Here is a 13,572-nt window from a genome sequence, read left to right as displayed (position 1 = left end):
TCCAGCAGGTCGTCGTGAAAGACTATTAATTGTGTGCACACACTGTTAGAAACAGGTAGAAACTACTTTTTTGATTTTTTTAACTTCGTTCTCGGAGGCCCTTAGGCGGGACAAGGGCAGTGATCCTCCCACCTTACTAAATATTTTAGAAACAGGTGTGAGGCCTCAGTGCATGTTGGTGGCAGTGCCATGGCGCAGGCCTCGAGCAGCAGTTGTCGCATTGTTGTTGGTATTGTACGTTTTTTTGGAACTCTGCTGAATTCTGCGAAGTAGAACTCCACGAACTCCACCCAGTCTTAGTGACAATGAACCAAACCAATGGTAAATAATAGGCGGGCCTAGATCCACTGTAAGCTAACAAAATGGTGAGGCCTAAAAAATAAATAAAAAAGGCCTGGCGGTTTGGGGGGTCGGGTGCAGGACCTGGTAGGCTTTGCACATATACGATCCATTACAGATTCTGACTCCGCCTCCCATGACTTATGGTCACGAGGCAGCTTCAGATATATACCCCTTGTGTGCATGATCCTTCCCATGTTACACACTACTGTTATACGTTTGTCACCTTAAAAAAATAAGTAGGTTTGTGGAAAATTAATATTAATGTGTTTATTGAAAGTAATGTTAAAAGAAGAATGAAGGGAAGAAATAAAGAAAGAAAAATCTATGTTTTTTACAATAGGTAGTTCTATGAAATTACCTAGAGTTGTAAAGCACACATTTACCATGAGGCGTAAGGCACTAAAAGAAGGGGAGCTCCGAAGGAAAAAGAAGGAAACATTCTCCTGATAGCAGAATTGCTAGCTATTAGTTAAAGAATGAAAAGCGAGGTCTTCAATGCTTTCCGAAAGCTATTGTGTTCCTGCAAATCACTGATAGGTCGTGGGAAGGAAATTCCGAAATGTTGCTGAGGCCACAGAAAAGGAACTACCTCCCCACCTGGTCTTCCGCAATTTAGAAACATCTACAAGATTGTAGCTGGCAGACAGAAGCTGTCTAGTGGGGATATATCTCTGGAACATCACTGTTATTTTCTGAGCCCAGTATTTTGCACTGCCCTTTGAGCAATGGATAAAGCCTTAAAGGTAATGTGTTTGTTCACCGGTATCCAATGCAATTTGGAGATCCCCGCCTAGACTGATTGATGTTTGGGAATTTCAAGTATCAGTTCACTCCAGAATTTTGTACTAGCTGTAACTTAGCAATTGCTGATTTATAGATAACCAAGTAAAGTGCATTGCAATAGTCTAGCCTAGAAGCAATCAAGGCGAAAACTACCTGCTTACATGCTTTCAGAGAGACATACGGGAACACATTCCTCAAAGTCCTAATAATCCAAATACTAGTGGCTACAGGACGATTGATCAGAAGCTCAAAGGATATCTTGGTATTCACTAGTACGCCCAGATTTTTGGCAGAGTGTGCCGGGATAAGCAATACTCCAAATATGTCTGGCCATCAGGAATTTTTACAAATGGAGGGTTGGTTGCCAAAATAAGATTTTAAAAAACAATGGGCTCAAGGAAAGTGATATTATGGTGCGTGTTGAAAGGGAGGTAAAAAGAAGAATGCAGAAAAGTAAGAAATATTTTTGATCTAAAAAATAAAAAATAAAAATTATTTTGTTGATATTTTTTCGCTTCATAAGAAATGTAAGTAGGAACAAAAATAACTCTAGAGAGGAACATTTTGTAAATATAAAAGCCGAAGTGAGAATGAAACACTTTGTTGTGGTCTTCATCTAACTTACTGGCAGTTCTGGTGACCACCTGGACTAGCTCCATTGTGGTCGCTCCCCCACGCTCCCAGCCACGATCTCCAGGCTGATTGCTGCACTCCTCCTGCTCCGCTTGCTGCTTCTGACGACTGCCTGCCCCAGCTGCTGCTCCTAACACCCTCTGCCTACCTGGGTGATCGCGCTCCGACGCAGCCTGCCCTCCCTGAGCGCCTCGAGGGGAACATAGCGCCTGGTATCGTTTTTACAACGCTAGGCATCTCCTTGCATATTGCGCTGCTTTAAAAGTGTTTTTGTTTACTTTAGACGCTCTGATTGCAATCCCTGTTTGGTTTCCGCCCGTCCATTTTGGGTTTGGTCACTCGTGGACCGTGTCTCCTCCCCGCTCCCCGCCTCCCAGCAGCCCCTCCCACGCTCCGCCCCCTCCACTATCTATATATGAGAGAGGATTTCACGCGCAGCGTGTACGCGCAGCGACCGCGCCCAATCCGCGCCGAAGGTGCGCCAAAGGTAAGCCCGTCTACGCCCGTCCGTGCCTGGACCGCGCCCAGCGCCAGACCCCCTGGCCCTCGCATTGCCCAGCCCTCCCGCATTACCTACGATGCCACCACCCTCCTAGCCCTTAACCCCGGCCGCTCCCCCAACTGCGTCCAAGCCGCTCCTGGACACACCCATGTACCTTTCTCATGCTACTCCTGCAAATTCATCGGCACCGACAACAACTCCGCTACGACCACACCACAGATTCCCCACCCCAACCACCTACAATGCATCTTGCTCAACACCCGATCGGTCCACAGGCACGCCATTGACCTATGGAATCTACTAGACACCATCTCTCCGGACGTCGCCTTCCTTACAGAAACATGGATGAACGCCTCCTCCGCCCCAGACATCACCATTGCCATCCCAGAAGATTATAAGATCATACGCAAGGACCGTACCGGCCACACAGGAGGAGGAATCGCTATCGTCCATAAGAAATCCATCCACATCTCAACCAGCTCTGACGTCAATCTCACCAACTCTGAACACCTTCACTTCCAGATCCACATCGACCCCAAGACCACACTCAGAGGCACCCTCCTTTACAGGCCACCAGGACCCCACGCACAATTTAGTGAGGACTTCACGGACTTCATCACTCCACACGCGCTCCCCTCCAAAGATTACATCCTTCTGGGAGACCTCAATTTTCACCTTGAAAAGAACAACGACCGCAACTCCACCACCCTTTTGGACAACCTCGCCAACCTCGGACTTAAACAACTGGTCACTACCCCCACCCACATCGCAGGTCACACCCTCAACCCTATCTTCACCTCCAGCAATCATGTCTCCTTCAGCCACACTACGGCTCTCCTCTGGACTGACCACAGCTGCGTTCACTTTACCTACAACAAGCCCAAACCCAACAACCACCTCCTACCAACTCTGCAAAGAAACTGGAACAAAATCACCATCGACCAGATCTCCTCATCGCTTCTTCTAAACCCCCCAGCCCACTCCTCAAACCCCGACCAAGCCGCCACCAACCTCACCCTCTGGTTATCCAACAGCGCCGACATCCTAGCACCACTGAAAAAACGACAAAGCAAACTTGGCAGCAAGAAGGCCTCATGGTTCAACGATGATCTTAAGAAATCCAAGAAACTCTGCCGCTCCCTTGAGAAGGCCTGGAAAAAAGACCCAACCACCAGCACCAAGGACGCCTTCAAAAACGCCACCCGCATACACCACCAACTGATCCGAAAGGCCAAGAAAACCGCCTTCAAAGACCGACTAGATAACAACGCCCACAACAGCAAGGAACTTTTCAACATCGTCAAGGAATTTACCAATCCCTCGGCCAACTCTAACGACATCACCCCCTCTCAAGTCCTCTGCGACTCCCTTGCTTCATTCTTCCACAACAAAATTGCAGACATCCACAACAGCTTCGACAGCCAACCCGGAGACCAACCCACCCAACCATTTGATGGACCTTCACCCCCCTCGAACATCCTTAATGACTGGAACCCAATCTCCACTGAGGACACCATTCGCCTGATGAACTCCATCCACTCAGGATCCCCCACAGACCCATGCCCTCACCACATCTTCAACAAAGCAGACTCCATCATAGCACCGCACCTCCGAGACGTCATCAACTGCTCCTTCAACTCCGCCACCTTCCCGGAAAGCTGGAAACACGCTGAACTCAGCGCCCTTCTGAAAAAACCCACAGCGGACCCCACCGAACTCAAAAATTACCGCCCCATCTCGCTCCTTCCATTCCCGGCCAAAGTCATCGAAAAAGCTGTCAACAACCAGCTCGCCTCCTTCCTCGAAGCCAACAAATCCCTCGACTCCTCACAGTCCGGCTTCCGAGCGAAACACAGCACTGAGACCGCCCTCATCGCAGCAACAGACGACATTCGAACTCTACTGGACAATGGAGACACAGTCGCCCTAATCCTCCTCGACCTCTCCGCAGCCTTCGACATAGTCTGCCACAGCACCCTTCTACAGCGCCTCAGAAACATCGGAATCCATGGAAAAGCACTAGAATGGATCACCTCGTTCCTCACCGGAAGAACCCAGAGAGTCCGCCTTCCACCATTCAAGTCAGAGGCCACTGAAGTCATCTGCGGCGTACCACAAGGATCTTCACTCAGCCCCACCCTCTTCAACGTGTACATGAGCCCCCTCGCGGTCATCGCACGCCAACACAACCTCAACATCATCTCCTACGCGGATGACACTCAACTGATCCTATCACTCACCAATGACCCTAGCACTGCCAAAACTAACCTACACGAAGGAATGAAAGAAGTAGCCGAATGGATGAAACACAGCCGTCTGAAACTGAACTCAGATAAAACAGAAGTCCTCATCTTAGGTACCTCCCCCTCCGCATGGGACGACTCTTGGTGGCCGGAAGCCCTTGGAAAAGCACCCATCCCGACAGACCACGCACGGAACCTGGGCGTCATCCTGGATTCCTCACTTTCAATGAACAGACAAGTCAACGCCGTCTCCTCATCCTGCTTCAACATTCTTCGCATGCTCAAAAAAACATTTCGTTGGATCCCCACCGAAACCAGGAAAACGGTCATCCACGCTCTGGTCACGAGCCGACTGGACTATGGAAACACCCTCTACGCCGGTACTACCGCTAAACTCCAGAAAAAACTCCAACGAATCCAAAATGCCTCAGCCCGGCTCATATTAGACATCCAGCGTAAAGAACATATCTCTGGTCACCTGAAAAACCTCCACTGGCTTCCCGTCAATAAGAGGATCACTTTCCGGCTCCTGACCCACGCACACAAAGCACTCTACGAAATCGGACCAGAATGCCTCAACACACGACTGTCCTTCTACACCCCCTCCCGCCAGCTACGATCATCCAACCAAGCCCTTGCCACTGTACCTCGCATCAACAAAACCACCATGGGAGGTAGATCCTTCTCCTACCTGGCAGCTAAAACCTGGAACTCACTTCCCACTTACCTTCGCCTTACCAAGAACCACCTAGCATTCAGAAAGCAACTTAAAACGTGGATATTCGACAAATAATTCTTCACCCCCCTCAAGCGCCTTGAGACCCTCTGGGTATGTAGTGCGCTATACAAATTCTCTGACTTGACTTGACTTGACTTCTGGTATTCTGCTCCCCATGGCACACATGGGTTTGACCTTCTGTACAGAAGAGTGCCATTGTCTTCATCCCATGATCAGTGTCCTTATCAATGCTCTTTTCAAGATCTTCCATTCATCTTCAGCCTGCAGATGACTCTGGGGTAAGTGGTTCTATGCCATTAAAGCTTTGGAGACTTTATGCAAAATTAAAAAAAATCGTTAAAACAGAAGAAAAACACAGTGTGTGATCAACAAAAAATATAACTTTATGTCTTTGCTATTCTTATTTCCTCACTTCTCATTAATGTCTGATTATCTATTGTCCAATGACCTATTACTTTTGCAAGCCAAACTTTTAATGAAGATTTAGTATAATAGGTGAAGGATCATGGCTAAAATGGGGACTGAATTCGACTATAGTAATAGTCCCCGCCAGTTCACTAGAGGCTATGACCTCCACTTCTCTGCTGCACGATTGGCTACATATTTAGAGATATCTGTCAGACAGGGAGTGTTTTCTGTGCCTTTAGCTGTTTGACAACTTCAAATTAAAAGGCACCACATTTGATGTGCCTGCTCATCAATGCTCCTGGTGCACCAGGCAACCAACCCGTGTGGTGCAAAGCATACAGCTGTGTAAAGCAAGGTTTGATCACAAGCTGCTGGTTCAGGCCCATGTAGTTTTTATTTATTTTTAGGTCCAGAGACTTTCAGCAGAGTCCACAAATCAAAGGACCTGCCAAAGAGTCTGCAGCCCAAATGGCAAAGTATTTTATTTTCATTGGAACGAAAAAACAATGGCCCGATGAATAGGGAGATTTTTCACTGTACCTGTAGCTACCCATCTGGGTCTGCCAGAGCTTGCATAGTGATCCCATACATGGAAAAACAAGTGGTAATCACCCCGTCTGACCTAGGTCTGGAAAGCTGTTATAATTAGCTTATTTGCGTGTAGAACATGGAGTGCATGACATCATGGATTGTGGTGATAGCATTCCAGCTGGAAGAGAACAGTTGGAGAGTTGGATTTGTTGGTGGCGGTACTAAATAAACCTTCACATAAAAGATCATCCGGACTGCGTCTTTTTATCACTGGCGACAAGGCGACTAGGAGCTTGATTGGGGAAGTCTCTGTTTTCTCCACAGGCTAATGGTATCACGGAGAGGATGGACAGAGTTGTGAAGAGCTGTGCTAAGTGAGCATTAGACTCAAGGACCTCTTACAGTAGTGTGTTGTGAGAAACTTGGTGGGCGCTGTAGTATTGTAGGAGAAGAAATGAATCCAATAATAGAAGGTTTCCAGTAGATTTATTCATAGGTAAAGAAGCACGTCTGGTAAGATCCTCAGCCAACAGGAAACTGACAAACAGTCATGATTAGAATAAGAACATTCAATGACAGCATGACTAGAATGTGGAACATGGCAGCATTCAAAGGATACACACAGTGCTTAAAGGGAAAGAGATACTTAACTAAATAATAATTAATAAACTAACATACTACATATCTTCCCGTCTTTGTTTTTTTTTAAACAGCGAGAAAAGAAAAAAAAAGAAAAAAAAATTATTTATACACAAAAAATTCCTTGTACTTCTCAGGTCTTTTGACAGATCTACCAAAAGAAGATTTCTGAAAAGGGACATAATCTTGATCATGGTTAACAGGAATACAATTGTCATTAACATTTGCATACGAAGGTTCATCATGAATGCAATTACTATCCATATTAGAATCATCAACAGGATTTGGAACAAAATCAGCAATATCAGAATGAGTATCATCAAAACACCAAAAATGCCCATAAGATTTGGTTGTGGTTTCCAAGGAAACTTGATCATGCTGATGCCGTGCCGGAGCTAAACGACTTAAGTGCCATTTATCACCATTCTCTAAAGTAACAGAATTCTCATGAATTTTTACAACTTTCTTAGGCGAACTAAATTTGCTTTGACCTTTAGGCACTTTTCTGGCACTATTAATGCAAACAGAATCTCCAACTTGTAGTTTGACAGGTTTTGAACCGTGTTTACTGTCATGATATATTCTGTTTTTGGTTTGAGAAGCAGACAACTTAGATTTAATTGCATCAGTTTCGTAAAATATCATATCATTCCTTTTCATCCAGCCCGGGTTAGTTTTTGAAAATGGAATACGACATCTCATTAAAGAGAATGGACATTTTCCAGAGGAGGGATGTGGAGTTACCCTATATGCCCACAGCATTTTCTTACACTCACACTCCCACACAAGTTTTGACTTAACACACAGTTGTATGGTATTTTTGATGACCCTGTTAAGTCTTTCTACAACACCATTACAAGAAGGATGATATAATGGTGTCAACTTATGAATGATTCCTTTGGAAGTAAAAAATGATTGCATTTCTTTGGACTTAAATTGAGAACCATTGTCGGTTAGAACAGATGAAGGACAACCTTCTTGGATAAACACACATTCCAAGAATTCAATAATAATAACAGAGTTAGCTTTTTCAACAACTTTCATTTCGAACCATTTAGAAAATAAATCAACAATGACGATGATAAATTTCACATTATCATCAAACCAGTTGACAGGACCCAAAATGTCCATGGCTAATTCTTCCCAAGGAAAATTAGGAGAAGAAACATTTCCCAAAGGTGGATTGAAGGTTTTTTTTGATTTGTCTGAAACTTCACAATTTATACAAGATCTAACAAGCTTTTCAATATCGTTATCCATCCCTGGCCACCAATACTGATCTATTACTCTTGACTTAGTTCGAGAAATGCCAGGATGACCTTCATGGGATAACTGCATAATGTGAGCTCTAACTGACACAGGTGGAATTATTTTATCACTTCTTAGTAAAAATAACTCAGAAATAGAAAGTTCGTCACGAACTTCCCAAAAACCTCTCAAAGAATCATTAAGATCTTTTTTATGAAAATCTTTCCAACCCATTATAACTCTAGACTTGACCTCAGTCAGGACTTTATCATCGGAATCAGCTTTGAGCCATTGGTCTTTAGAAAAACTGTCAAAAATGTTGCAGACAGCAGCAACACTAGCAACAGAAAAATCATTCCAAGAATTACGGTCAGCCACAAAGATTGGTAAGGAAAATCTGCTCAAAAAATCTGCAATAATATTTTTTGCACCAGGAACATAGTTTATCACGAATAAAAAATCTTGCAAGCGCATGGAGAGTCTTGCAATTCTAGCAGTGGCTTTGAACAAGCCTTGTGTGGTCAACAACTTTGTAAGCGGTTTATGATCAGTTCTTACACAGAATGATTTTCCCCAAATGAACTTCCTGAAGTGTTCTAACCCCCACACAACAGCAAGGGTTTCCCTCTCGATTACCGAGTATTTTTCCTCAGTAGGTGTAAGGGATCATGAGGCAAAAGCGATTACCACTTCTTGATTAAACTCAGATAGTTGAGTTAAGACTGCCCCTAACCCTTTAGAACTAGCATCAGTAGTAACGAATGTAGTAGCAGTGGGATCAAAACCTTGCAAGTTGGGAGCACAACAAACAGCTTTTTTTATAATTTCAAATGCTTGTTGACACTCCTGAGACCAACCAAAAGGAACTTTATTTTTCAAAAGGCAGCGCATAGGAAACGTTTTCTCACTAAAGTTAGAAACAAATTTAGAGTAAAACTCTGCTAAACCCAGGAATGACCTTAAGTCATCCTTGGATTTAGGAGAAGGAGAATCCAAAATAGCTCTTACAAGTTTAGTCTTAGGTCTTATACCTTGAGCACTAATCTCATGGCCAAGATACACAACGTTGTCTTCTGAAAAGGTACACTTAGAAATTTCAGCAGTAAGACATCTTTCATCAAGAACTTTCATAACTTTTCTCAGCCTAGAATCATGCTGTGGTGCATCCTTACCTAGAACAAGGATATCGTCTTGGAAGAAAATGACACCAGTCATATCACCAAATAATTGTGACATAAGGCGCTGAAAAACTGCAGCCGCAGAAGCCAAACCAAATGGCATGCGGCGAAAACGGAAACAGCCAAAAGGGGTACAGAATGCAGTAAGGTCACGGCTGGAATGATGTAAGGTGATCTGGTGATACGCTGAAGATAAATCAAGCGTAGAGAAAAATTTAGCACCACGAGTTAAAGACAACATTTCATCGATCCTGGGTAAAGGATACTGATCCACAATTATATTATTATTTAAATTTCTCAGATCAACACATAGGCGGATTTTTCCATTGGCCCGTCTAGCGACAACCAAAGGGGAAATCCACTCGGACGATTCGATGGGTTCTATGATACCGCTCTCTTGTAATTTTAACAAATCATTTTTTACCTCATCCCTAACAATAAGCGGTATGTTTCGTACCTTATGAACCATTGGTACAGCGTTACTTTTTAATCTTATTTGGTGGGAAAAACCTTTGAACTTTCCGATCTTACCTGAAAATACATTCCGAAATTATTTAAGAACCCAATTCTTGGTATCTTCACTCACACCAGTAACCAGCACCTGTTCAATGCTGTTGGGATCAAGAACAATGTGTAAAGACCTTTGATCTCTCCAGCCTAAAACAGAAGGACCATCTATGGCGATGTATAATTTACAAAATGCTGTACGATGTTTGAATTCAAAAATCAAAGAACGAAAACCCAACATTTCTATAGTGTTACCAGTAAAGCTTTCAGTAAGAATATCACTGGGCTCTAAATGAGGACCCAACTCATTCACTAATTCTTTCTCCCAAACCTTTTTGTTGACAATAGTGTAGGGAGACCCAGAGTCGGCAGCAACCTGTACAGGATTACCTCCAAATTTCACAATACATAAAGGTTTGCTTCTCTCATCCTCCCCAACAACTAAAACAATATTACATTGTGCACTTGTAGAAGAATTGGGAGATGACAAACTTATGTCAGAGTCATAATCAGAAGAAGTATCAGTGATACAAGCTACTTTGGTATGTTGGGAAGACTTTCTGTTGCACACTTTAGCATAGTGACCAACTATACCACAATTGGAGCACTTTGCTGATCTAGCAGGACAATTATCGGAGCTTGCATTATGATTTTTATCACCACAACGGTAACATGCAAAAGAAAACGAACTACCCTGATTGGGTTTGTTCTTGTTAAAAGTTTTCTTGCTAGATGAAAGAAAATTCTTGTTAGTTTGGAATTTCTTGCTGGCACTTTTTTTTGCATAAACATTTTTCTTCTTGTTGTCAGAAATATTGTTCACAGTAGGAGTGGAAGAAGATTCTGATTGATTAGATAGTGCTTTAGAACTCCTATCTGATAATTCAGCTTTTTTTAGCAAGGTAATGACATCCTTGAGACTAGATTCTCCCTCGATCCAAAGTCTGTCTTGTATAGTCTTGTTCTTAGTACAAACAACAACTTGATCTCTGATCAATTCATCGTGTAAAACACCAAATTTGCACTTTGCAGCTAAAATTTTCAACTGCGAAACATACTCTTCAACAGTTTCATTTTGGAGTTGTTTGCGTTTGAAAAATGCGCGTCTTGTTACACCAATGCAAACAGTAGGTGAATAGTGTTCAGTTAAGTCTGATATTGCTGCTTTAAATTTGTCAAAATCCCCTGATCTTTCGGGTTTTTGCATTTGACCATATACCCTCAGACCCTCAGGACCAAGACTGTGAAGTAGCATTCGCATTTTTCTGTCAGAAGACAAAGTACCAACATTATCCTCCAAAGTGGCAATGTAATTCAAAAAATAATTTTTCCATTCATCCCACTTAATTATAGGATCACCAGGAGAAACTAAAAACTCCTTAGGGTTACTGATGTTGATGTTAATGCAAGAAGATGAAGCTGAAGAAGCACTGCTGGATGTAGATTGTTCAACACTCATGTTAAATAAGAAAACGAATTTAATACAAAAATGTTGTTTTGAAATACAGTAAAGTCAAGAAATGTAGTACATAGAAAACATCACAACTGAAGAAGAAATAAGTATAGTCTTACTTAGTTCGTTTACCGAGTAGAAAATTCTCTTTCCGAGAGAACTCGAAATGAATTATGAAGCCAGATGTGCTTAATCGATAAATCAAAGATGGCGGCACGTACGCGCTACGTCGGGTCACGTTGATTGACCTATGACGTGTAGCGCGATTCGTGTTCCTGAAGCGTTGCTAAGCGGCAGGCGTTCCTGAAGCGTTGCTAAGCGGCAGGCGTTCCTGAAGCGTTGCTAAGCGGCAGGCTCGAGAGTTGAAGCGAGCGCATGCACGCGGAAGCAACGGAGGACGCGTTCAAAGGTAAACACCTTATGCGTGTAGGAACACAAACGAGTGAGATAAAATAAGATAGAAAACTCACAGTTTGTACGGAAAGTGCCGCTTTATCCCTCAAATAAAGGTTCAGCTTTATCCATCCAGTAAAAGGTTCAGTTTATGAAAACGTAGGTCCGTTTTTAGGAAGGAATCTCCCCAAAAAAAATTCTGGATAAATGAAGAAGTTTTTTCGTATCCCGATCGTCGCCAATAAAATGTAGTATTGTAGGAGAAGAAATGAATCCAATAATAGAAGGTTTCCAGTAGATTTATTCATAGGTAAAGAAGCACGTCTGGTAAGATCCTCAGCCAACAGGAAACTGACAAACAGTCATGATTAGAATAAGAACATTCAATGACAGCATGACTAGAATGTGGAACATGGCAGCATTCAAAGGATACACACAGTGCTTAAAGGGAAAGAGATACTTAAACTAAATAATAATTAATAAACTAACATACTGCAGGCGCATTGCACTGTTCCCAGTGCTATTTTGCAGAAATCTCCTTTTGAAGCTTTTAGAGGTAGAGTGGCAAACTCTAAATTCAATTCAGTTTGGCTTCCTGTAGGGAATAGTGATGGTGTGACTTGTGAGTTAAAAAGGAAAAATAAGCTTGCTGAATATCAGCAAAAGTGTAAACAACGGTATGATGTCAGGATGGCAGTAAGAGTGAAAAAGTGGAATTTGGGTGATCGTGTATTAGTGAAGAGAGCTAAGCATGGTCATAAAGGTTCCTCTAATTTCTGTGGTCCTTTTATCATTACTTCAATTTAAAAACATGTTGTGACTCTGAACAATGGTTGTGCCTGGAGTATGTCCAGACTGACGAAGTTCACAGGGTCAAGTGACAGCTTAACTGTTACTCATGGTTTTGTTCCTGTGAGCAAGAACATAAGCACTGGTGATTTAGTCAGACACAGATATATGCCAGAGAAGTTCAAGGATTATGTTTTGTATTGAATACTTTTCCTTGTTGTGTTTAGTTCATTTAACATCTTATATTTCAGTTTTCTTATGTTTATGTCATATTTTTTTTAATTTATTATTCTCTGTTTTGTTAATTCACCCTGTAAGGGGGATGTGTTATAATTAGCTTATTTGCATGTAGAACATGGAGTGCATGACATCATGGGTTGTGGTGATAGCATTCCAGCTGGAGAGTTGGATTTGTTGGTGGTTGTACTAAATAAACCTACACATAAAAAGATCATCTGGATTGCTTCTTTTTATCAAAACCCTCACTGTGGCCGGGTGATCGAGTGTAGGATGGGTCTCCAGGTCAGAGGTTTCTGACAGAGAAGCCAGCTCAAGCTCAGCTGTGAGAAACTGAGCGCGTTCAGCAACTCTGAATAGAGTGAGGGAACTCTGAGCTTGGTGGGGCAGAAGCACCATGATGAGGTTCAACCTCAGTCAAACTCTGAGACCCCCAATACGAGTCTGACGGTCCATGGACCGCAAAACTCGTTGGGGCGCGGCGGTGTCCGATTATGAGTTGGGTGGTGGTACCGACACAGCCCTGCCACTGTTGCCGGGGAACCACTGTTCCCTGCTGGTGTTGTGGCGGTCAGGAGGCCACAGTATGCTTTGCGGGACCGCTGTGGTCCTGCCAAACATATTACAAGGTTCCTCTCTACCGGCGGTGTCATGGAGGTTCCTCCTCCATAAACACAGCGGCAGAGTGGAAACCAAGGGGGGCTTACAGGGCCCCCTGTGCCTCCTCGAGATGAGGGGGCACACAGTTGGGCACAACATGTCTCCCTGTGTGCATGTGCCCCAGTTCCTGCACGGCATGGACTTTTCAGTCCATGCCACGCAGGAACTGTTTTTGGCGTTCCCATTGCAGTGCCCATTTTTGAGGTACCGCCATGGGAACGCCAAAAACCAGTTTGCCAGACAGGTGGAAACTCCTAATCTGGCGTGTGGTCTGACCACGGCTTTGG

Source organism: Lissotriton vulgaris, chromosome 2_1 (assembly GCF_964263255.1).
Source record: "Lissotriton vulgaris chromosome 2_1, aLisVul1.2, whole genome shotgun sequence".
Lineage (NCBI taxonomy): Eukaryota > Metazoa > Chordata > Amphibia > Caudata > Salamandridae > Lissotriton > Lissotriton vulgaris.
The sequence above is the reverse complement of the archived record's forward strand: the minus strand, read 5'-3'. Positions refer to the sequence as shown.